The 27,635-nt window shown below is 32.2% G+C and overlaps 1 long non-coding RNA gene and 1 pseudogene across 2 annotated transcripts; one reads left to right on the top strand and one right to left on the bottom strand.

The window, feature by feature from the left end:
* LOC107499340 overlaps nucleotides 1-3,293 on the top strand; it is a 53,557-nt pseudogene extending 50,264 nt beyond the window's left edge.
* A 13,609-nt stretch (nucleotides 3,294-16,902) lies between these two features.
* LOC118605410 lies at nucleotides 16,903-25,880 on the bottom strand. 2 transcript variants are annotated; one of them, XR_004952127.1, is made up of 3 exons: nucleotides 25,808-25,880; nucleotides 20,440-20,529; nucleotides 16,903-17,468 (listed from the first exon to the last, which is right to left on the bottom strand). It is a non-coding gene; the product is annotated as an uncharacterized LOC118605410 (long non-coding RNA). The 2 variants fall into 2 exon arrangements; XR_004952126.1 differs by lacking the exon at nucleotides 16,903-17,468 and having other exon boundaries at nucleotides 19,507-20,529.
* Between the last annotated feature and the right edge of the window lie 1,755 nt (nucleotides 25,881-27,635).

Genomic DNA, 27,635 nt, shown 5'->3' with positions numbered 1-27,635 from the left:
AAAGTTGCAAGATACAAATCAACATATAAAAGTCATTTGTATTTCTATATTCTAACAATGAACAATCCAAAAGGAAATTATGAAAACAATTCCATTTACAGAAATATCAGAAATAAAAAAATACATTGGATTAAAGTAAAACAGAGTCAAAAAACTCATACACTGAAAACTACAAAAAAATTTATTGAAAGAAATTTGAAAAGAATAAGTGGAAAGGCAATCTGTGTTCATGGATTGCTAAGATGTCAATGTTCCTCAAAGCAATTTATATATTTAATGAAATTCTTTTCAAAATCCCAATGACATTTTTTACAAAAATAAAAAAGCCAGTCTTCAAATTTGTATGAAATTCAAGAGATTTCAAATAGCCAAAAGAATCTGGAAAAAAATAAAGTTTTCAAAATATATTACAAAGCTCAGTTATAAAACATTGTGATGCTGGTGTATGGAGACCAGAAATAAACCCGTATATCTTCAACCAATTGATTTTTTTTGCTTAATTTTTTAAAGAATTTTATTTTATTTTCTATTAGTTTCAGGGGTACAGCATTAACTACCAATTTGTACTTCTTAATCCCGTCACCATTTTCATGCTGCCCCTGAACCCTCTTCACATCTAGTAATCACCAAAGTGGGTTATAGTTATACTATAAAACTCTCCAAAGAAAACAGTGTAACATAAATTTTTATGACTTTTGTCTGGCAATAGATACTTAAACCTGACACCAAAAGCACGAGTAATAAAAAAAAATTTAAATTAAATATTTAAATTGTAAAAAATAAAATTACATATTATAGATTGTTATCCAGGAAGTAAAAAGATAACCTAAAAAAATGGGAAAAAATATTTGTAAATTATACATTTGATAAGTATCTATTATTTAGTATAAATAAAGAACTCACAACTCAAAAACAAAAAGGCCAAAACTCAATTTAAAAAATGGAAAAGAAATTTGAATAGATATTTTTTCAAAGAATATTTTCAAGTGGCCAATAAGTACAAAAAATGATGCTCAATATCATTACTTATTAGGGAACTACAGATCAAAGCTACGATGTGATACCACCTCATAACCACCAGGATGAGGATGGTGGAGAAAAAAATGGAAAATAAAAAATCAAAGCTACAATGTGATACCACTTCACAACCACTAGGATGGGGATAACGAAAAAAAAATGTAAATAGCAAGTGTTGCTAGGACGTGAACAAATTGGTGGGAATGTAAAATCCTGTAGTTGCTGTAGAAAACAGTTTGGTGGTTCTTTAACAAGTTAAATGTTGAATTAGCATATGATAGATCAATTTTAGTTCTAAATATATACTAAAATTTATTGAAAAGTTGTTTATATAAACAAAATAATTGTACAAAAATGTTCATAACGGAACTATTCATGGCAGCCAAAGTGCAAACCATCTAAATGTCCATTAATGAATGAATAGATAAAAATTTTGGTATGTATACACAATAGATTTTTATTTAGCCATAAAATGGATGAAATATTGATATATAGTACAACCTAGATGAATCTCAAAAGCATTATGCTTAGGAAAAGAAGCCAGATGAAAAAGGTCAGTACTCTATGATTGCACTTATGGTAAATATTTGGAGTGGGTAAAAGTATAGAAGAATACATAGATATTAAACTCATGGAACTTGGATTTAGAATTTTATAAATTTGACCTCAAAGGAAAAGGAAATAGAAGCAAAAGGAAATGAGTGGGACTATATCAAACTGAGAAGCTTCTGCATAGCAAAAAATATATGTCAACAAAACAAAGAGGCAACCAAATGAATGGGCGAAGATATTTGCAAACAAAGCCTCTAGTAAGGGGCTAACCTCATATCCTGAAATCTTTCTGTGTTTGTTTGTTAGTTCCAGAACATTATTTCTTGATTCTTCGGGATATTCTTACCTAGACATTCTTATTATTTGAGATTTAGGACAGTTTATTTCTTCCTTCTTGAACTGTACATTTTGTGTGTGTGTGTGTGTGTGTGTGTGTGTGCGCGCGCGCGCATGCGCGCGCGCGCATGTGTTGTGTTATTGCACCAGCTAAGACTTCCTGTATGATGAAGCTAAGGTCATTCCTGACATGTCCCTGGTCTTGGGATGAAAATATTCAGTTTTTTATCATAATGTTAGCACCAAACTTAGGAGATTATCTCATTTCTTATAGCGTTCCTTTGATCTTTTTATTGTTAGTTTCATTTTGAAAATAAGATAAATAAAACAACTTAAAAATCAATAGTAAATATAATGTTTATATCATATCAATTAGCCATATATACTGTCAATATCCGTGCTTCATTAACGATAAATCATTGCTGTAAATATTATTCTACATTATTTTACTATCGAAAAAAAAAATACCCAACTCCCCAAAAGTAGCACAAATGGATGGAATGAGTTAATAAGTATTTATAGCATTACGATGCTTGAAGATATTCAGTTGCCTGGCTGAATAAGAATACTAGTTGTCCTTCTCTGTGGTGCTCCGTCCCAGCATAACTTCACTGCCCAGTGGGGAAGACATATAAGGAATTTGCGTTAGACAGCAGTGCAAAATGGAGCTGGAGGAGTTTTATTTGTGCACAGAGTTACTCCTGAGAATAACTCAGATACTCCATTTTATTTCACACCAGAAAACTATAAGATAATAGAAGCTATTGTAAAAAACTGTCTAGAAGGGCATAAAGCAGCAGCTGTGCTTCCAGTCCTGGATTTAACCCAAAGACAGAATGGAAGGTTGCCCAATTCTGCTATGAACAAGGTTGCAGAGGTTTTATAAGTACCTCCAATGAGAGTATATGAAGTAGCAACTTTTTGTACAATGTATAATCCAAAACTGGCTGGAAAGTATCCCATTCAGGTTTGCACTACTATACCTTGCATGCTTCGAAACTCTGACAGCATACTGGAAGTCATTCAGAAAAAGCTTGGAATAAAGGTTGGAGAGACTATGCCTGACAAACTTTTCACTCTTATAGAGGTAGAATGGTTTAGGGGCCAGTGTAAATGCACCAATGGTTCAAATAAATGACAACTACTATGAGGATCTGACACTTAAAGATATTGAAGAAATTATTGATGAGCTCAAGGCTGGCAAAATTCCAAAACCTGGGCCAAGAAGTGAACACTTCTCTTGTGAGCCAGCTGGGGCTTACCTCTTTGACCGGACCACCCAAAGGACTTGACTTTGGTGTGTAAGCAAGCCTTTAATATGTGACATGGGAGAAATAAATATGAATCTGCTATCTACATACATTTTTAATATTGTTCATTTTAATTTTTGTACATTTTGGTAGTAACCTAGCAACTTGCAGATGTAAGTACTATGTCAGAACTTCAACGCTCCATTTTAAATTTGTCTGGTAACTATCAACACATTATTCCATAATCTATTTAGCAGTTACTCCAACATCACCCATTTTCAACATCCAGGTCATTTTTATTAATAGTACTAGGTTATTGTAAAAGGAAAATTCTGTCAAAGAGTACTGGTTGTTTATACCGAATGTTTGTCCTAATTTAGTAAATAGCATGGGCCCTATCATATTGTGTTAAATACATCGAATCTTTCACTATTGCATATAATTAAATGGTCTTTAGCCACTAAACATCATTGTTTTGGCATAGACTAAATGTATAAAAATAAAGTTATAAACACTATGTATGATGAAATCCTAATATGAGAGTATACTAGAAAGAATTGTAATCAAGATGCTTGCCATTAAGATTACAAGTAGTATTTGCTTTTTCATCAATGTTTAATTAAATTATATTTTTTCACAAAGATTAAGCATATAAAGAAGTCATCTCCTTCTAATATTTAAAGAATTAACGATAAGTTTTTAATTTGTTTCTCTTACTGAGTGTTTTACCTTGGGCCAATTTAACATTATTTTTCATGATAATTTGTAGTGACACATTATAAACAATGAGTGCATTGGTTTATGTGTCTAATGTGCTGAATGCTGCATACCTCATGTTCAGCAATGGATAAACCATCCAAACAGAAAATCAGTAAGGAAACATTGACCTTGAACCATACTTTAGATCAAATAAACCTAACAAACATATATATGACATTTTACTTAACATCATGAGAATATACATTCTTCTCAAACACTCATGGAATACTCTTTAGGATATATCATAAGACAGGTCACAAAACAAGTCTTAGGAAATTTAAACCAATTGAATTCATACCAAATATCTTTTCTGAACACAATAGTATAAAACTAGAAATCAACATTTGCAAAATGGTCAACAAAATTAAAAGAAACTTACAAAATGAAGGAAAATATTTGCAAATCCTGTATCAGACATAGGGTAATATCCAAAATATATAAAGAACTCATACAACTCCATAATAAAATAAGTAAGTAATTTCATTAAAAATAGGCAAAAGATCTGTATAGACATTTTTCCAGAGAAGATATATAAAATGGCTAAAAGGTACATGAAAGGTGTTCAAATATCACTAATCATTAGAAAAATGCAAATCAGAATCACACTGAGATATCTCACCTTGCCCTGGTTAGAATGGCTATTATCAAAAAGACAAGAAATAAATGCTCATGAGAATGGGACAAAAGGGAATCCTTGTACACTGTTACTGGGATAGTAAATCGATATAACTACTATGAAAAAAAGTATGGACTTTTCTCAAAATTTTAAAAATAAAATGGATTATGCTACAGTAATTCCCCTTCCATTTGTGTATCTGATGAAAAAAAACACACACACACTATTTCGAAGAATTAGCTGCCCCTTCGTGTTCTTGCAGTATTATTTATGATAAGCAAGATGTAAAAGCAATCTACATGTCCATTAACAAATCAATGGATAAAAAAATGTATCATATAGAAAGAACAGTATATTACTTAGCCATAAAAAAGGAGGAAATCTTGCCATTTGAGGCATCATAGATATACCTTTAGGGCTAAGGGAAATAAATCAGACAGAGAAAGATAAATACTGTAGATCTCAATTATATGTGTAATCTAAAAACAGACAAATGAACAAACAAAAAAACAAACACATAGAAAAAGTAACGAGGTTTGTGGTTACCAGAGGTGAGGGGTGGAGGAAGGGGGAATTGGGTCAAGGTAGTCAAATGATACAAACTCCATTCATAAGTTAAAAAAGTACTAGAGGTACATGGTACAATGCGACCATAGCTAACTCTACCGTAATCATGTTTGAATGCTGTTAAGAGAGTAAATCCTCAGAGTTCTGGTCACAAGGGGAAAAATATATATATATTTTTTTCTTTTCTTTTTTATTCTGTATGAGGTGATGGATGACAATTAACCTTATTGTGGTAATTATTTCACAATATAGGTTAGTTGAATCATGTGATGCACCTTAAACTAATACAGTGCTATATGCCAATTATTTCTCAATAAAATAGATGGAAAGCAGGAAAAAAAGAGAATTTCGTTGGCTTCTAGAAAGTGTCAGTGGAAAGTGAAACATCTACTTTTTGGAAGATAGAGGTGATTTTATATCTCATAGGCTCATAGATGGCTCAAAAGGGGAATTTGAAACAGGAATGTGAGGTACAGGGATAGGCCAAAATTCATCAACAGTTCTTAGTTCTCAGTAATAGGTACTCTGGAGCTTTACAAGTGTGAGAAAAATACTTACTGTGGACTTAGGTTTATTTTAAAAGGTGGAGGACATGGTTTAGGACATAGGCTTATAATTCTTTGTGAGGAATAGAAGATCTTAATACAGCTAAATTAAAATGCAAGATAAAATATTCTTTAGAAAAATAAGTATATATTTAACTTCCGTTGATAATTGTAATTTTTAAAAAAATTTCTAGCTAGTTTTTCGATTATGTATTGATTAAATGTATCGTTGCATTCTTTCAGATGGACTACAGATAGGAAGTGGGAGATTACATCCAAAATGTCAATAATTCAGAAAGATGGGCTTGTAGAACTTTATTTATTCCCCAGAATCCTCAAGGACATCAGGGACCCTCTTGATTTCAGAGCCAGAAAAATGTTAAAAAGGCAAAATTCTCATGACAGGGAGGGCAGATTCAGCATATCGTTAATTAGTTTTTGTTTTTTCATAGCAAATAACAGAAAAATAGAATATAAGCAAATAAAAGAGAAGAACGTTGAAAGCAAAAGTTTATTCAGTCAATCTGTAATATTTGCAAATTAAATTCCTGCACAGCAAGGTGATTTCTAGTTTTTTACTATTTAAATGAAACAGCACTCATAGAATTATTATGTTCTTATATTAGATAGAGTTATAAAATCTTAAAAATAAAGAAGATAGTTCTAAGGTTTTTTTTTTTATTTTATTTTTGCAAACTTATACTCCAGAGGAATTGTACAGATATACCATTCACCTAGCCGTGTATGAGAATGCTGGTATATTCAATTTTTTCTATTTTTACTTATTGCAATTTTTTTAATATTTATATATTTACAGCCTACAACTTTATGTTATCACCATTCCAGAAAAGCTCTTATATTCTAAAAACTATTGCAATTTTTCTTCTTTTTAGTGCTTACAGTTTTTTTGTTTGTTTGTTAAATCAATGTCATTGTTGAATTTCAGTGTTAAGTATTAGCGGTGATCATTGGCTGTTTTCATCTTCACTAATTTGTCATTTTAAGTTCTACTGGTCTCTAGGTATCAAGTTCTAGCATGACATGTGGCTATGATGCCTTTTCTCTAGATGCTGAATACTCACCTGATCATAATGTTTCTAGTTTCTTCTGTGGCTTCCAATCCTGAGCGCATGTCTTTGCACCTCCTCATTTTGATACCAGACCAGACCCTTTGATACGTAGAGCTCAGAAACTTTGGGCTGATTTATATTCAGCAAAGTTTTCTGTTGTGATTTGGCTTGTCCACAGCCATGCCACCTCCATGGAAATAACTAGACATTGAATCTTTTTTCTACTTTTTATGTATCTTGTCATTTGTCCATTTGGTATTTTAACTGAAAGAACAGGAAGAAGTGGGAAAAAATTTTTTGGCATGCAAAAAAAATTATTACAGCCTCATTTTAAACCTTAACTCAAAAAGAGGACTCGAACAAGGACAGCCTCAATGAATTGGTCGGCTAAATGGGAATAACAAATACCTAATGGAATTCTTGTGAAGATTAAAGATGATGCTCTACTTTTTTTTCTTTTGTTAACAATGCTTCCCCTCATCCCTGGCAAGCTTTTGCTCACTAGTTAGGTCCCAGTTGACTTATCACCTTATTTGTAAAATATTTCTTTGCACTTCAAGCAGAATTAATTGCTCCTGCCTCTGCACTCCCAAAGCACCTTATTCATGAACACTTATCACATTATTAGCTACATTCCAGATTGCTGTTAGCTAGTACCAAATTGTGAGCTTCGTTTTAAGAGACCAATAATAGAACCTACTTATCTTTAAAAACCTAGCACCTTTCACTTTGCCCAGCATAGTAATGAAAAGACTTCATTGAATTAATTTGAATTGAGTTGTTTCTTCTATAGAAAAATCCAAATAGTTGGTCATTTTATTGTCAGAAAGTTGGACCACTTTAATTCTAAGTAAATCACCTCAGTCATTAAGCTAATTATCCAGCCCTCCTGGCTGTTCTCTATGGCAATTCTTTGTGACCAGAATATTCTCATCTGTTTTTCAGGTGGGGTCTCTTTTCTCTCTGTGCAGAGTTGAGGACACAGAGGAAATGTATTTCCTTCTTCAAGTTTGTTTTATGGACATTCTGAAGATAATTTATTGTTTTAATTTATATCAATTCATTGTTTCAGATAGATTTTAATACAAATGATTATTCAATAGCTATTGTTTTTCTTCGTATTTCATGTCTGGGTGTATAAATTGTTCATTTTAGTCCTGGATATTACCCAAGCAACACACTATTTCTAAGGAAAGCACTATTGCTATAGAGCAATACATCTCCATTTTTTAAAATGTCATTAGCTTTACTTTTCAAAGGACGGTGTTTTCCAGACAATTTCCTTAATTTGGGGGAACTGAAAGGTTAGCACGTTACATAGGCAAAGAATATCATAATTAAGATAAGATGCCATGATTTTATAAAAATAATAAATAATATGTGTTAAACTCATTCACTTGATGATTTTTTTTTTTTTATCTTGGAAGATAATATGTGGTGAGAAAGGTACAGAAAACTAGTTTTTGCAAAATAACACGTGCTATTTAGCTAAGTTCTTCAAAAAATGGTTTTCCGGTTCTAATCTATTAAAGTGTTTTAATATTGTAAGCAATCCTAAGAAAAGTATGTAAATGTAATATGTCTGTTCAGTTTCCCTGCAAAATTCAGTTTTTAAAAAGACTGCTAAAATATAGAGTAACAACTGAATGAGAGAACAGATTTTGTTCAAGGCAGATTTGTAGCTATGGCATTTATTTTGCCTGTGTCAGCTAACCTTGGCAAAAAGAACCCTTTGCTTTTAGGGTGAAAAAAGTAAATCTACACGTTCTCTCCCTCCCTCCCAAAACCTTGTCTTAGACCTTGTCACTTTTTACATCCATCACAGTTATACTTAAATGTGGGTGAAATTTTGGAATGTTTGATTTTTACCTTGAACATTCTTTTTAACTTCATCATGTAATTAAATTAATTATAATTAATAAATGTGTTTCTTTGTCTATATGTAGAAAAGACTGTTGCTGTTTTGAAGAACCCACTTTTTTCTTGGTTTGGCATTGCTCTGCTATTAAAAGAAAATGTAAAAGGAATTTTTATAGCAAATGTTAAAAAAAAAATGATGCCAGTAATTTTTATTTGTGGCTTGTACAAATAACTGTTTTAATATTACATAAAAATTACATGCTTATGTATATTAAAACATCAGACTCTATGTATATATTCTGTTATAGCAAAATAAGTTATTATGTTTGTTTATAAAATATGCACATAGGACATATAGTATACACCATGTATATGCATGGGCTTATTATATGTTTAGATTATTTAAAAATAGTTATACAACTTTGAAGTGAACTTGATAATAAGAAACCATGTCACATTAGAAACTAAACCATGTTGCCTTTCCTATATGTTTAAGTTGGACCATTATATTTAATAAATCAGAGACATTTTTAATTTCATTATGAGTAGTTCTCTTTCAAAACCTTATTTCATCAATATTTTTTAGTAATATTAACTTTTCCTATCTAGGATGAGGTCAATGAGCCATTCAGAGATTGTTTCCCACTCTAGAAAGTAAGGAAGTGTCCACACGTATGGCGATTGCTCAAAGATACTCAGAAACAACCCATATACACATCATGTGCAGACACCAACAGCACATTTTTAATGTGTAATTGAGAGCTATTATTCTAATGTAGGCTTTAATTATTTTATTCTTTTAATTAAGGATTAATACTATTACATTTTGAAAATAATTTAGGATTATATTAATTTAAATGAATTATTATTTCTAGTAATTATGGTGGATTGGATTTCTGGAAGAAATGCGACTTTTTCTTTCCCAGGAAATGCTTTTTTACAAGAAAATTAGATTTTCTGTTCTTTTTGTGAAAGCAGGAAAGTCACAAAAATAACATAAATATAATTCCCATTATAATGCTGTAAAATAGCCTTTAAGTTTTTGTACTAATTGGGCTAGATTAAGATTTTTTTTTGTTATTATAAATAAGAAATTATGTTTGCCTATGAACAGGAGAGACATATGAGAAAATAATATTCATCCTGGAAACCTTTTGATTTGTTTTAAAAATCTAGTTTTTATAGAAAATTAATTCATAAAGGCAATCATTTGGCTTAATGTGTAGAGAATCAATTCTCACATTTACTAAACAGAAAATAGCATTTTGTCTGCATAATAAGATTTCTTCTCTGCTTAAGATGTTGGTTCTACAAATGGGTTGTATACACCCAAAAAGAAAATAACCTTGTTAATGCATCACTGCAATATCTTACTTAGAAAAACCCAATCTTTTCCCAGTCTTTCCCATGGCCCTAATCGATGTATTAAATGGTATAAGATGGTTATGGTTCCTGCATGACAGGTGACTACAGAGACTTGCATAAAAAACATTTATAATAAAGCAAACAAATGTAAAATTCTAAAAAATGTATCTCCCTAGAGCTAATTACTTTGAATACATAAAGCTACATCTTTATCCGCATTATTATGAATAAACATTATTAATTCATCATTAAAAATGTAAACTTCTCCCAATGGAAAAACATCTAGATGTATTTTCTGCTCATCTATTTCTATTATGTGTCATAATATTGAAAAAAAAATCCTCTGCGATTTTAATTTTCATTAGTGTTCTAATTAGCGAGAGCATCAAAAATTTGTTGACAACCTCTCCCAGCTTAATGTCTGAGCAAAGAAGTGTTTCCCATCCCAGTGAGGGTGCAGGTTATGGTAATGGTTCAGAAACTCATGATTAGGCTGTGGAATTGTGGAATTCTATCAAAATACGGATAGTATTCCTTTTTTTTTTTTTTTTAATTCTAATGTTAGACTAGAAAAAGATTTTTAAAATATCTTAACATGCTGTTTGCTGATAGGGCAAATGGAGTTTTGGACCAGATATCTGCTGGATATTCTAATGGATATTGACATGATGGAGGAGATTCCAGGTTTCGAGAATTTGACTCATTTAACCAGCTAGTCCTGGACTTCTATACTCGATTTTTAAAATATTATTATTTACATACTTCTGGAAATTTCTTTAGTTTGAATATATGGAGAAGAGAGCCGATTGAATTCTGAATTTTAAACTTTACAACGTTTTATTTTCTAATTCAAAGAAATGCCTGTTTATTATAGATAATTTGGAAAATAAAATAAAAAACAATAACCCAACAACACAGATAGAAAAATTTTAAAGAGCATATTATTGTATAGTCATTTCACATCTATCTATATCTATCTATCTATCTATCTATCTATCTATCTATATCTATCTATCTATGTCAATTTATCTATCATCTATCATCATCTATCTTCCTATTTTAAAAATAAAGTTGTTATAATGTTGTATATGTTATATAGAATATATATTTTTGTATATGTAATTATTTACACTGTTATTTAAACAATTGCAAAATAGTCTATCTTAATTTTATAATGTTATAAGCAACATTGGAATGAATAAACATTGTAGATATATTTGCAAATAACCATGATTAATTCTTTAGGAAAAATTTGTAGAATCGTGTAACTACAAGGCAAGTACTTTTTAAAGACATTTGATAATTGTCATATTTTATTAGAAAAACCATACCAAATGAATGGTATTTAATTATGTAAAATGTTAAATAGCTTATATGATTTTATTAGTTTCTATTTTTATGACTTTTGGATAAATGTTTTTGTCTATAAAATTTCTCTTTTCTTGGAAATCATTAATATTTTCTTTGTGCCATTATGGGTCTATAAGAGATCTAAATGTTGAGAATTGAGCTGAGTTAGAGAGCTGAGCTGACAGATGTCAAAGCAGCTAAGAAAACAAGGCAAAATGAAAGTAACAGTCAAGGCTTTAATCATTTACTGTGTTGCATAAGAAGAGACTAAATTGGAGAAAGCACTGACTTTCACAGTTTCATTTTTTTCTTCTGAAATGGTGCCAGTGATAGTTAGATGGATTATCACAGATGTGATAGAGCCCCGAACAAAAGCTTCTTGCAGATTTATGGAGCCGGGGGTGAGAAGAGGGAGAATGGTAAGGGGTAGGGATGAAAAAGTATTACTTCGAATCAATTAAATGTGCCCTCAGGGTTTCTTATCTTATTCAGATAAGGTGATTTTAGCAGAGATGCTGGAGAATGACCTCTGATAAAAGGCCTGATCGTAAGGCCTTGCTTGGTCTAAGACTTCAGACATGTAGCAAAGCATGATCAGCTAGGGGACCTGAGTCCCTGACTGCCTGAGTCCTTGACTCCAAACACCTTCAGAACCTGCAATGTATTGGCTGTGTGCCAACTTTTATGTGGTCAGAGTAGCTTTTCTTCCTATGAGGTCTGGCATATAAAGCCTTTGTAACTGAATATAGTCAGGCTTGAAAGATTACAAATAGGTTCCTGGCCAAGAGCTGGACTCCTCTACAAGACATGTCAAATAAAGGTAAATATTAATACTTCACATGGTACTTAAACATATATATTAAATCACAAAAATGTTAATTATGGTTTCCTGAAACATAGCACATTCTTGCCAGTGGAGAAATAAATTAGTCTGCTCTCTGCCACCAGGAATTTGTGGGTGCAATTAGTCCAAGCTGTCAATGTTTCTGCCTATATGCCTATATGCAGTTCTATATGACACATGGATTCAGTTCATTTGACAAAGGCACATAAATACATTTTTGAGATGATTCTATCTCTATTATTATTATTATTATTATTATTATTATTATTTTATTTTTTATTTTTTGCTGAAATGGCAGAGACTGACACATGTATGTTATTAGAGATCCATCAGTTTGATTGAGAGAGTTTGTGAACCACACCCTTTATCCCTTTTGATTGAACACTTTTTGTCTTACTCAGTTCTAAGGAAAGAAATGTGCCTTTTATCCTAGAGCATGTTTTTCTGACAGTGAATTTCCTATTAATGTCTTCTCCATCTGGCTACGCTGAGAATCAGCTAAATCAACAAGTTCTAGTTATTTTTTCTCCTGCAATTGTACCTCGATGTGTTTTTATTTTACCGCAAGCAGCAAGAATAAACCAGAATAAACCTTTAACACTTTCCTTGGAAATCTCCTGGGACAACTATCCAAATTTATTTACAAATTTTCTTTACATGTAACTGCAGGACATAATTTTATTAAATTTTCCATCAATTTCTATTAATAATATTCCTCACTTTCTGAGACCACACCAGCAGTGCATGTAAGGTCCATATTTTTACTAATAGTCTGTTTATAATGATTGAGGTAATCTCTAAAGCAATTTAGATTTTCTTTTATGTTACTAAGTTCCTTTGAATACCTTGTTAGCAGATTTGTTAGCATCTGTATTACTACTTATAGTTTGTTTAAATAACTCTAGGCTTTTTAGTTATATTTTTCAAAATTCTTCCTATTCTTGCCAACTATCCATTACAAAGCCAGTTTCACATTTTTAGGTATTCATTGTAACACACTCCACTTCCAATACCTAAACCTATACTATTTTTCTATTGCTATTATAACAAATAACCACTAATTTAGTGAATTAAGATAACAAAACTTCATCTCACAGATTAGCAGGTCAGAAGTCAGAGTAGTCTCTATATCGAGATTAAGGTATTGGCTACATATTTGAAGGCTTTGGCGGAATAGACACTTTGAAGTTCATTCAAGTTGTTGGCAGAACTCAGTGACTTAAAGTTATGTTGTGAGACTCAGGTCCTTGTTTCCTTGCTCAGAGCCTCTTTCAGTCCCTTCAGGCAGGTTGAATTCCTTGTTACATAGCCCCTTTCCTCTTCGACCCAACAATAGTGAACAAAATCTTTCTTTAAGGGCTCATGTTTTTAGATTGGATTTATCTATCCAATTCAAAATAATCTCCCTATCTTAATATCTATAAATATAATTATATTAATAAAGTTTTTTGCCTTGTAACATAACATGTAAACAGGTTCTGGGGATTAGTCTGTGAACATTTTCAGGGAGCCGTTATGTGTACTACTTTGAGGATACACTGACACACACATATACACACACAAACATACATACAATGGACCTCTGAACAACGTGAAATTTAGTGGTGGAAATGCTTCCACCACCCACATAGACGAAAATCTGTGTATGACTCTTGACTCCCCCAAAGTTTAACTATGTACAGCCTCCTGTTGGCCATAATTGATAATAGTCAATTAATACATATCTAGTATGTTATAATAATGTAAACTATATAAATTGATATTTAAAAAATCATAAGAAAGATAAAATACACTTGCAAAATTTATTGAAAAAAAATCCATGTATAAGTGGGCCCATGCAGTTTAAACCCCTATTGTTCAAGAGTCAACTAATAATATATATATATATTAGTCTATTACAATATGTGTGTATATACACATAATCTAATATATGCATTAGAGTGCATGTATATACATACAGTCTAGTATATATTAGAATGTGTGTATGTATATGCATATGCATATGTATATGTTTATGTATATGTATATCACACTCTATTATATAGATGTTTATATGTGTGTGTGTGTGTATATATATATATACACCTATACGTATATAAACATAGACACTCTTTCTTAGCTTTAACCCTAAAGGACAGTTATACTTAACAGTCTAATGTAATTTTTAAAAATAAAAACTTTTTCTCCAGACTTACGTGAGTTCTTTTTTGGCTAACATTCCTGTTACAGAGATTTAATTATAATTTATATGAAAAAATGTAATTGTCCTTATAAAACAAATATTTTGTTATAAATCTTTTTATTGATTAAACCAAAATTGATAATGAGTACAAAAATACATTATGGTTTATCATTTGACCCCAAAGTGAGAAAAAAAAATTCAGTGGCATTTATAAACATGGAGCAAAGAAAAACTAATGACATTCTGTAGTGTGGCATATAAGTGTGAAGAAAGCTTAAAATGGCTAGAAGCTATAAAGGAAAGGAGCTGAATAAATGAAGTGTAGCTAGTCTAAATATTATACATAAGAGGATATTACAATATTTTTAGTAACTATTAATGATGATTTTAAAATTCCAGTATTTCACTAGATTTTTTTTAGCATATTGTGCCATGGGACTTAGCAGTTTAGGTAGAGAACTTTGTGAAAATAAGTTATCCATAAGCTGTGGAGGTGCTTGCAAACTGTAAGAAATTTTCATAAGCCACCCAGAATTCAGAATTAAATTCAAACTGTCAACAGAATTGGACAGCAACATTTACGTACTCAGAAACATTTTCTTGGCAAACTTAAAGAGTAGTGAATATATTCAGTATAATTATTTGCTTAAAATTCTTGTAATTATAATTTTTGGAATACAGTATCAAAACATAAATTCAAGTAATCAGTATATTCAGGTGCCAGACCCCAAGAAGCATGTTCATGGAATACTGAATACATGAAAGTCACAAAATAGTCAGACTGAATAACTCATATAACTAGCATTTAGGCATAATCTTTGCATTTTTAAAACACATGAAGAATGAAATTCATTTTCTTCCTTTCTTTGGTTCTACCTGCGGTAGTCATGAGAGCATGTGAATTGCCTACACCCCAGGGAAATGCTGAAATCTATTACTAGCAGAATCAGATATTCCAGCTCTCCTGAAGGAAGTAATTGGCCCAGGCATGGTATTACAGTAGGCAATGCCTTACACCTCTTTGTAATCTGAATAAGTTAGTATCTTTAGAAAATTGGGTTATATCCCCAAATTATCCCAATTTTATTTGTAGAATAACCAAAATCCATAGTAGCTATTACAAAATTTCCTCCAAAATACTAACAAACACAAGATAATGAAAATATAACCCTATCAAAAAGTTCAAACTGAGAGTTAACCTACAAAATGTGTGTGTAGGGGGAAGAGGTGGGAGTGGTTATAGACTATTGATAAGGCTAATGGAGCTATGGTATATCAGACTAGGTTTCACCTCTTAGCCAATCTAGGCTACAATTCATGAAATAGATTCCATGTAGAAAAGAGACTCACCTATCTCATTGTATGACCTCAATTTAGAAACCATATACAGATAATGATACAACTATTCTATACCAGATTGTTTTTCTTATAGAGGCAAAGCCCATTTATCTCACTCATCCTCTATTCTTAACCTTTATAAACTATTCAGTTATACCACTGTCCAGAGAAGAAACTGAAGAAAGGAAAGAGTGGAAAAAGGTGGAGTTTCAATATGGGAGGATTTTCGTATAGTTTTCTGGGCAGAATCAACCACAGAAAGAATTCTCATTGAAGTTTATACTGAAAGCATTTGTTTTCATTTTTACAAAAGTTTAGTATATTATGGTATAAGTCTTTAAATTTAGGAGAATTAACAGCAATCTTGCATGAAAAACATTCTGAGAAGTAAAAAAAAAAAAAATTCTTCCAAGAACTATGCCCATGAACCTAGCCCTCAACTTAACTTTGAGAAAGAAATTCTACCGTCATCTGGTGAACAATAAACAGAGCCATTAACCTGAAGTTTCAGGAAGAATGAGGTATGGAAAATGCTTCTTCATAAAACATAATAAAATAATATAAATAATGCAAATCATATAAGTAAATAAAGAGAAATACATAAGGTCTCACATTTCTTCGGTGTTGGCCTAGTTGTTAGACTACCCTCACATGTCTTAAACCGAAAGACAAATCTTGCATTTTCTCATTTAACTGTGGTTTAACCGGTATGGATTTAGGCCTGAGTTACAGGCCACTGTCAAAGATTTCACTTCTTTGTAATTTCATTTCAAGTTTGTTGAAAATAAAGCAATGGAGATCAACTTATCTATTTAGCTTTATTGAGATGTCTGTGGTGTCTGCATCATACTTCAATCCTTGTGCTAGTATAGAATTAATTTTATAAACAGTGTAATACATATGAAAGATTAGTTCTGTGTTGGCTTTTGTTGTAAATGCTGCCTAGCACATGAATCTGTCACTTGGTATGCTGCATTTGTTCCTGGTGTGAGTATATTTAAATTCTCATGATCTAACATGGTCCAAATGACTTCCTCAGTTTTCTTCTAAAACTGATCCTCATCCTCATCTCTTGGCTCTAAATGTCCAAATACTACAATACTACTTTCCAAGTCATTCCGTGCTCTTTGATCTTGTCTGGGATATACTACAGGTCTTAGATAATCCTCAATGCTTACGGCAAAAAAAAAGGAAGGAACTTGCCTACTTTCCATCTGTTATTATGATTTCTGATATTCTCCTTTTTTTTTAAATTATTCTTTTTCCATATCGGTTGAGATTTAGTTATTTAAGGGTCAGTTCCTGAGTTCAATTTGCATTATGATGACATCATCTTGAGATTTATTTCTGTCTCTTTTTCTCCTTTCTTCTCTCTTTTATTCTTTCTTTCTTCTTTTAATTTTTAAGACATTTATAGCAGATTTTTAATATGATCATCAGTATTTCAATTGAAAAACTCAAAGAATTATGTATCCTAAGATCACTAAAATAATTGCCACAAACTACAAAAACCATACCACCTGGGTGGAAGTGGTTACCTGAAAAACAGGAATTCTGCCAATTTCATATTTAAAAACTTAAGGAATTAACAAGCAGGAATGTATTTAGATCATCGCATGTACACAAAATGATGTTTAGTTCTGTATCCATGTCCTTATCTATGTCTGCAATGATCTACTCCATAAACCTTCAAGACTAGCTCCTACTCATCACCTTAGCCTCTCCTTACAGTAGGCAAAGTTCTAGGATGAGCCCAAGATTCCTGTCTTCTGGTGGACAAGCCTTTACAATTCTCTCCTCTTGAGTGTGGGCAGGACCTGTGAATATGATGGGATTATCATTAGTATGATTATGCTGCATTTTATAAGACTCTATTTTAGCCGATTTGAAAGAGATAGTCCTTGCTTTCAAGAAGTTAGTTTCTATTTTGTGAAAGGACCATGTTGCTAGGACTTGAAGCTACCTACAGGAGCTGTCAGAGATCTCAGCAGGCAGCTGGGAAAAAAAGAAAGACTTCATTCTTACCACAGAGGAACTAAATTCTGCTAACAACCTAACTGAGTTACCAAAAGAGCCCAGGGCTGCAGATGAGATTGACGATCTCGATGATAATACAGATCACTGATGCCTCGATTTCAACCTGAGCAGAGGAAATACCTAAACTATGCCCAAATGCTAAACCCACAAAAATTTTAAAATAATAATAATAAAAAATAGATGTTGTTTTAAGCCTTTAAATTTGTGGTTACTTTTTACACAATAAAAGGAATTCTAATGTACTTCTCAAATGTCAGTTTATATATAGTTCTTTTCTGTTGCCTCAATCTGAAATAGTTAATCCCACATAATCAAATCACTATTTATTATGCTGCCTTGTTTATTTTCTTCATAGAACATATCAACATCTGAAATTATATATTTTCTGGTTGAACAATAAAAAAATCTAACAATAGCTAATAAAAATTACATTTTCATAATGTATCAGTATTTGTGCTTTATCACTTAAGTTTCATTCTAACCTCATGAAGAAACCAAGATGATTCATTTTTTACAGGAGCTATTCTGAGACATCAATATGTTAAGTAATTATTTCAAGATCACATAATTATCAAATGAAATGATTTGGATTTAAATCTAAGTTTTTCTCATTCGATATCTTTCACTTTATTATTCTGCCTTAAATAACATATCTTATATTACTTTACCAATTTCAATTTATTACTTTAGTTTTCTTATTGAAAATTCTAGCATTTTTTCACCCCCCCAATATAAAAGATAACAAATTTATTATCTCTTATAGAGCCAAGTATTTATTTTCAATTCTTCATGGAAAAATATACTTTTCCTTCTCACATAATGATTGAAATACCCAAAATAAACTTTTTTATGAAAAATAATCAACATTAAACTATTAAAGCAATAAAAAACAGATAATCCAGAGAGATTTTAACACTATAAAAATCAGTCACAAAATTGTTCTACTATATTATAGTGGTGTCTCAAAGGGCTTTGTTAGATATTTACATGACATGGGTAGAAACAAACTATAATCTGTTGTACATGTAATTTTTTTTATTATGAAGTAATCTATGTTTATTGTGAAAAATGTAGACAATGCTGATAAGAAAAAAAGAACATCTAAAACTCACGAGTAATCTCACCAATTAAAAGATGGCAATTGTAAACAACTAGATATAAGATTTCAATATTTTTCTATATTTACATTTATATAAATGGGTTCTATTGCATGTAATTTTTAAGAGTTTTTTCCAATTAAGAATTTACTACAAATATCTATTCTTTACATATTGAACTATATTAGTATACTAATAACTATATTTTTGTTATTGAATTTAGAAGAGTTTTTCAGTTGTATCATTAATTAAAATGTTCATATTGATCAAAAATTTTGTAGATAAAAACATGGGTGTGTAGTTTATTGTTACTGTATGATAAATTCCTACGTGTGAAATTGCTATCTCAAAAGAAACATAACCACCACACATAGTATATACATATGCGTATATATACATACTGAAATATTCTATGTAATTTTTGTATCAATTTATACATCTATAAGTTGCATATAAGTATGATCATTGTCTTCCATATTGGATAATGACATTTTCAACATCTCTACCATTATTAATCACTCACTTGTTTAAACTGCATGTGTTAACTTATTATTTTAAAAATGTTTATTGTTTTTTCCATGTTATTATTCCCCTCCCAGGGCTATTTTTCTTTCTTCATGATATTTACATGCTTTTGATACATTGAGGATTTTTTTCTCTAAAATATGGTTCTAAAAACATTTCCTAGTCAACCTTTATCCTTTAAGGCCAGATGTTAAGATGAAAATATTTTATTACTAAGTAGGGTGTAACAGAATGGATTGCAATTAGGAAATCATTCATATAATGTAATATATTGAATATCAAAGGAATAACACAAGCAATAATATGAGCTGATATCTAGTTCCTTTGTAGAAATTATCTTTTACCCCATCCATCTCCTCCCCCTATCTTGCTGTTAATATAAAACCTTTTTCTTTCCGAGGTGAATCTCTCCCTGAGCTCTAGGTCCCATTTTCTTTTGCTTTCCCATGATCTTTGCCCATTTTATTTGTGCTTTTCCTTCCTATAATTACAAGCTGTTCATATCTATTGACTTTATCATTATGTTTATATTAAGTTCTACAAAAGATGAATTAATCTATGGGAAAGAAAATACAAGAGCACTGATTGTACTCTTGAGGATATGGAGGGTTTATAGATTGACTGGCAAAAGACATGAGTGAACTAAGTAGTCCAGTTTTTGGCCCAAATCCTATGTGTGATCATCTAGGCCCAACAACAGGGCATGACAAGGCTTTATCTGTCAGGCCTTACAGGGGAAAGTTGCCCTTCCCACATCGGATTTGCTGTATAGCCAGTACATTGCAGTCTTTGAGAGGAGTTACAGTCAAGGATTCAAGTTCTTCTGGTAGCCTTGCCTTTACATATCTGAATTCCTAGACTAAGTCTCCATTTGTAGTCCTCTTAATCTGGGGCCTTCTTCATTTACCTTCGCAAAGACTTCTTTGCATAGAGGGAGGAAAGGAGGGAGGGGAAACATAAAGATACTTTACTGTTTTAGTGCTCAGTACTTTTCCACTTCTAACTCTTCCCCCTCTCTCTCCTCTCAGCTCCAGAGTTCATAAAACTGTGAGACACTTTTAGAAAATACAGTATGACTAACTGTATGAAAATAAACTGCCATATCTGGGCAAAGATGCTAAAGGGTTACCGACTGGAACAGGAAGCTCACAAAGAAGATGTCTCTCTCTCTCCTGCTTTAGCTTTTCAGTCTCCTTTCTGGATACTCTATTGGAAGAACCTGTGGGAAGCAGTGGATGATGTTGAAATGTGGTTTACAGAATTCCAAGCCCATAATTGCAAAACGTAGTATAGAGAAGAAGAACCAAAGCTAAAAGGCAATTATTTAATAATAGGCATACCATTTGACTGTTATAATGACATTTATCACGTTAAGCTTCAATTTTATTATCTCTTATTTTATATAATGGTTCATATATGTATATGTGTGTGTGGTATGTGTGTGTATATGCACATATAGACACACACACACAAACTTTATGTCAGGTTAATAAATTTATATAATGCTCAGGAAACTCTAATTAGGAAAACACTTTATCTGTAATGTTTATAATAGATGTTAGAATCATTGTACTTTTTGCTTCTATGTAACTCAGTTTTATTTTTATTTTTTTGAGGGGGATTCGAAATAAAATATTCTAAGTTTGTGCTGTGCTTATACTACTAGAGTATAGTAACCATAAGATATAAATCAACAAAGAGACTTACATAAAATATGGTCTGATCATATATAATATCTCAAACTACAACTTTTCTGAAAAACCTTGAAATTCGCCAATACATATATATGTTCTTGGGATGCATTTATGTTTACTTTTTGGAAAATAAACCATTCACATAAATTAGGGAAAAAGGCTTAGTAATCTAATGACACATCACAAAATAATTCTGAGTATTAGCTAATTCATGTGTGTGTACATGTGTGTAAATAATGCTGCCTATAACAGTATCTGGCGTTGTAGTTTCTTGAATGTCTAAATAGGAAATATTATAATGTATATTTATATATTAAAAGTACATTGTGATGCCTTAAAACAATATAATAAATATCCTTTCAATTCCTAATTCAAAGACTTCTAGGTCAACTAACATTGGGTAACCAATAACTAACTGCCAGTCATTGAGCTAAGAACCTTACATACAATTTCTCATAAACCTCTAAAGATCACATTACTAGTTTGTGGCAGTGACAGAATTCAAATTTAAGTTTATTTGCCTCTAGAGATACAGCTGTTAACAATTTATCCCACCTTCCTGCATCAATGTCACCTTAGCACATGCTAAACTTGGAGCTGTGGTATCTAGTCAGTAGTTAATAATGATATTTTTTCATTTGTTTTTGGTGTCTTGTGATCATCTAACCTGGGTATAAGGTTAGTCAATGGCTGAGTCCCCAAAATATATATGTGGTATGGGTTAATGGTGCTGTGCTTTTCTTCCACAGCCTCCAAAAACTATCTTTTAGAAAATGTATTATAAAAGACCTCAATATTGCATGAAAGAATAAGCTTTGTGAACGAGACACTCTTTGTTCATTGGTTTCAAATAAAACAAATTGTCTAAAAACCAAAGAGGGAAATCAATTAGGATGCCAAGATAAGAGAAAAACTAATCTAAAAGATTAGCCTCCCATCTTGTTTGCATTTTGTGAATATTACAGTGTAAAAAATGGTACAGCATGGAACATTTTCTGTGCACAGGTCAGGAACTTTTCATTTCATACATCCTTCTTAACTTGCTGCAGTAATTTCACTAGGCTAGCATCTACCTTGTGCACAGAGCAAGCAAGAACAATAGATTTATTGTTGTGAAGAACTCTGACTCAAATTTCATTTTTATTCCGCTCCACAAATAGATATCAGAGTCACTAACTCAAAGAATACTGGAAATAAAAAATATGTTTGTGTAACTTTTTTGCTATTTTTTCCCCTTCTCTTTTATTGCCTGCTCTTCCTACCTCTGCATATTTGTGTGTGAATACAAACAGCATACATGTGGAGAGGTACTAAACTTCTTGTTTATCATAATTATATATAGCATGTTGCCTTAGTTTCCTTGTGATGCCATAACAGACTACTACACTGGGTGATTTAAAAAAAAAAAGAAAGAAAGAAAGAAAGAAAGAAAGAAAGAAAGAAAGAAAGAAAGAAAGAAAGAAAGAAAGAAATTTATCTTGTCATATCTCTGGAGGCTAGACGTACAAGATCAAGGTACCAGATGCACAAGATCAAGATGCCAGAATGATTGGCCCCTGGTAAAAGATCTCTTTCTGGCTCGTAAATGGCCATCTCATCTCTGTGTCCTCTTATGATGGAGAGAAAGGGAAAGAACAAGCTCTTTGGTGTCACTTCTTGTAAAGACAGTAATACTATTGCGAGGACCTTACTTTCATGAGTTCATCTAAACCCAATTATTTCCCAAAGATCCAATCTCCAAAAGGCATCACATTTGAGGTTACAGTTTTAATATGTAAATTTTAGAGTAAAAATTCAGTTTATAGCACATATAGTGTTATTTTTAAATTGTCTTATTAAAATAACTAAGGTAACTTACATTATTCCTTTATCAAGTTATCTTTCTGAGTTACTCTTTTTAATAGAACATACATTTTTAACAGAATTCAGCCTATCCATATTATTTCTATATTATCTAGCAGATACTGCATCTGAATTTTACTTAGAGTATATGCTTCCATTATTACATATAGTCTTAAAACATGGATTTATCTGTTTCTATCTGAATATCTCACAGACAAAAACAGATGTGGCTTAATTCCCACATAAATAGCCAAGTCTTGCTTTGTCTAATTTTATATATTCAGGTGAAATGCTGCAAAATCAGAATTAATTTTCCAGAGTCATTTTAAAATTGATAAAATATATGCAAAATCACAAAGAATATAGAGATTTCTCAGTGAAGACTTTATGATTACTGCCTCTGTTTCTCTTTCATTATTCCTCACTCCCATGGAAGAATAGCTGGAATTAAAACAGTTAATTTTTTTTATCAACACTTTTTGTACTGATATTTATCTTATTTTATCTCATTTATTTTATTTAACACATAGCAACCATTATTATTTTAATCTTGGTTTTAAACTTTAAATTCCATTTAGAAAAAAATGGAGATTTTTCTTTTTTGTTGAATTCATACAGATATAAATTATATGCTATGGAAGGTTCATATGCTTTAAGAAGGTATATAACATGCACACACACACACACACACAGTAACAATGCTAGGTTTTTGTTTAATTAGCCAAAACTCTAGGACTGTCTCCAAAAAATTGGAGGTAAAACCCAAATGTAAGGGCACTATGCCATAGTATTCATGTTTAAGATAAGAAAGTCTTTCTTTTTGATGTTTCTAAAGATCAGAATTGCTTGATTAAAACTCTGATTATCTTATAGAATGCACAAATTGGGGGAAATATTTGGAAAAAGGTATTTTGGTAAAGGACTTCATTCAAAATACACAAAAATCTCTCAAAACTCAATAATAAGAAAACAAACATCCTGATTAAAAAACGAGCAAATTATATGAACTTATATCTAACCAAAAATACATATATATAGATGGCAAATAAACATGTGAAAAGATGCACAGTACCTTATATCATTAGGGAATTTCAATTGAAACAAAAATGAGCTACCCTTACATATCTATTAGCATGGCTAAACTAAAAAAAAAAAAAAAAAAAAATTGACGATACCAAATGCTGATGAAGATGTGGAGCAACAAGAACTTTTATTTATTGCCAGTAGAAATGTAAACAATAGAGTCACTTTAGAAGACAGTTTGTCACTTTCCTACATGATATAGCAATGATGCTTCTAGGTATTTACTCAAGTAAATTGAAAAGTTATGTCCACGCAAAAAATTTGCAGCTTTATTTATACTTGTCAAAAATTGAAAGCTAATAAGATGTCCATCACAAGTTCAAATGATAAACAAACCGGTACATCCATACAGTGAAAAATTCATTGATAAAAACAAATGAGCTATCTGTCAGGCACGGGCAGAAATGCTGGCAAATACCACTGTTTGTTGAGTCCTCTCCTCCACACAGCCCTGTAGGCTCAGGTGAACACCAAATCTGAGCTCTCCATTCACTTGGCTAACACTTCTGTCACCTATCCTGGTGACTGTCTGAGATCCCACCCATTCAATTCATGTGCCAGCCAAACTTCTTTCAAAGTCTAATCCATATAAGCAGCTGGCCTGGTCCTGGGCTGAGGATTTTTTGAAAACCTCCCAAAGGTCTATAAACCCCAAACGAACAGTGGCTGGCCTTGGCATGCCCTGTATCTCTTGCCAAATGTCCCCAAGTCCAGCAATAGTATTAGCTGACCTCATTTCTCAACATAACCTCATTTGGGTACCTCTAAGCCCAGAACGGGAAGCTACCAAATGAAGATCACTTTATAGCTTCTACCAGGTGGCCCTTGGTTGGCCACAGGGAGTGCCTGACCTTGGCTTATACTAGAGCCCCTCCCAAAAGTCCCCAGAGACAAAATTCCTGGTGGCCTGCTTCAATGAATGCGAGGACCACCAAATTAGTGCCACAAACAATATGCCCAAATGGTGAACTCGGGAGAGCCTTGTTAAAGTGAACCCCATTCCTTTGGGTCAGCCCCCACACAATAGATTGTCCACTGAAGTCACAGCTAGTCCTTACAGCCAGGCATCCTGAGGGTCAGTCCCACTTGCCTATGTGCCAACAGCAATCAAGGCTCAACTACAATGGAAGAGCACACACAACCCACACAAGGGACACACATGGAGCCCCCAGCTCCTAATGATACAGGGTTACTGCATCATTGGGTCCTACAATACACCTACTACATAAGGCCACCCAACCAAGACTGGGTGACATAGCAAATCTACTTGATAGAACAGAACACTCCAGAAAAAGAACTAAACAAAATGAAGACAAGCAATTTATCAGACTGAGAGATCAGAACACTGGTTATAAGGACACTCAGTGAACTTAAAGTAGGAATAGATGATCTCACTGAGAATTTTAACAAAGAGACAGGAAACATAGAAAAGGAGATAGAAAACATAAAAATGAACCAATCAGAAATAAAGAATAGAATCACTGAAATGAAGGGTACAATAGATGGAATCAACAGCAAATTAGATAAAACTATCTGGAAGACAAGATAGCAAAAAACACTCAAATGAAACAGGAAAAAGAAAAAAATAATTTTTAAAAATGAGAATCGTTTAAGGGACCTCTGGGACGACATTAAGCATACCGATATTTGCATCATAGGAATACTAGGGAGAGGAGAGAGAGAGCAAGGGATTGAAAATTTATTTTAAAAGGTAATGACAGAAAACTTTCCTAACCTGGTGAAGAAAATAGACATACAAGTCTAGAAAGGACAGAGTCCCAAACAAATTGAACTTAAAGAGATCCACACCAAGATACACCATAATTAAAATGCCGAAGAGAGAATGTTAAAAGCAGCAAGAAAAAAGCCATTAGTTACCTACAAGAGAGGTCTCATGAGACTGAGAGCTGGTTTTGTCCAGATAATGGCATTGTGACTCACTTGCCTTCCCTCACCTCCACTCCCACCCCCACCCGCATCCCATTCTTATCCTCTGCATGCCTGCTCCTTTAATCATTAAGCCTTAGGATACAATTTTAACCGCCTCTGGTCTGCAATTATGAGGACAATAAGTTTTGGTTGGACTTTAGACTAAGGATAACATCTTGGCTTTAGATGTGTTTCAACTCAAAGCCATTTAAGGCAAAACTCCAACCACGAGACAAAGAACCACGTCATGGGACCAGACAGGATGGCGCCAGGGCTGATTTACAGAACCAAACACACCAATCAATTACCTCATTCCTCTTTAGTCGTCTAATTAGTAGCACCCAAAACCCCAAATTAGTTTCCATGACTCCTGATTTTTCCCTATATAATCTGTCCTCCCAAGATAGTCAGGGGGCCAGGCCTTTTAGTGCTAACTTTCCTGTTTCTCCGGGACTTGAAACTCTCTGATAATGAATGCTTATTCTATCTAGCCCAAATCCTGTGTTGGTTTTATAGCTGCGGCAGGCAGCATGAGCCCTGGACTCGTTTGTCCTCCAGTTTCACTATGGATTTTGGAGAAATGAAGAGGGATTAATAGGCAAAGCATTGGGCGTCTTTAAAAAGTTAATTTATTCTGTATGATACTGTAATGGTGAATACATGGCATTGTGCCCTTGTCAAAATCTGCAAAAATACACAACACAAAGAGTGAACCTATTATAAACTATGAACTTCAATTAATAATACTAGATCAGTATTGTCTTGTCAATTGCAACAAATGTGTCACACTAATGTAAGATGTTCATAATAGGGGAAACTGTGAGCAGAATTGAAAAAGAAGATTTAGGAAACTTCTGTACTTTCTGCTCATTTTTTTGTACACCTGAAACCATTCTAAAAATAAAGTGATTAACTAAAAAGAAAGTGATTTCCATTTGTACTCTCAACTTTGAATAGTAAAAAATATTTATATATAATTATTTAAGGTTCTTAAATACCAGAAAATAAGTAAAATACTTACACATAATTATTTAAAATTGGTAATACCAGAAAATCAGCAAACTGGAGGAAGGACTACACTGAGAAAACAAATTAATTCTTGCAGATCCAATGTTAATTTAGAAACCGAAAAATATGAGAAACATAAAGAAAAACATAAGAAAATTTAATAGTTATTTAAAACCTCTGTTAACTACAGTTCAGTTTAATATATTTAGGACAAAATAAGAGAATAATTTCCTATAACCTAAGTCATGTAGTAACCCTGGACCAAATCACAATGCAAAAGTTTAAGGAGATAAAAATTGTAAAATGAAAGTAAAAAGACAAGAAAAAATGGATTCCAGACATCCAGTTACTATCTATTGTGAGTAGAAAAGAAAAAAATCTAAGTCACGAACAACTTAGCAAAACTTATATTGCATTAATTTGTTAATACAGCAGGTTAAAGATAAAGTTTCTTAAGTTTTTGACTAGATAATTGCAAAAATTTATAAAGATAATATGTATATACAGTAAACAAGGTGAACCTACTTAACAGTTAGAGGGAATTATGAACCAACAGGTAGAAGAGATTAGAGAAGAAATGGATAATATGTTCATAGATGATAGATGATAGATAGATGATAAATAGATGATAAATAGCTAGATAGAAAGATAGACAGACAGATAGATAAATAGACAGACAGATGATAGACTACATATGATAAATTAGAGTAGAAAGTAGATCATACAAAAAAGGCAGAAAGGAGTTAATGCCTCAGGAAGGAGCACCTGG

This window comes from Rousettus aegyptiacus, unplaced genomic scaffold (assembly GCF_014176215.1).
Source record: "Rousettus aegyptiacus isolate mRouAeg1 unplaced genomic scaffold, mRouAeg1.p scaffold_m13_p_7, whole genome shotgun sequence".
Lineage (NCBI taxonomy): Eukaryota > Metazoa > Chordata > Mammalia > Chiroptera > Pteropodidae > Rousettus > Rousettus aegyptiacus.
This window is presented reverse-complemented; position numbering and strand designations above follow the sequence as displayed.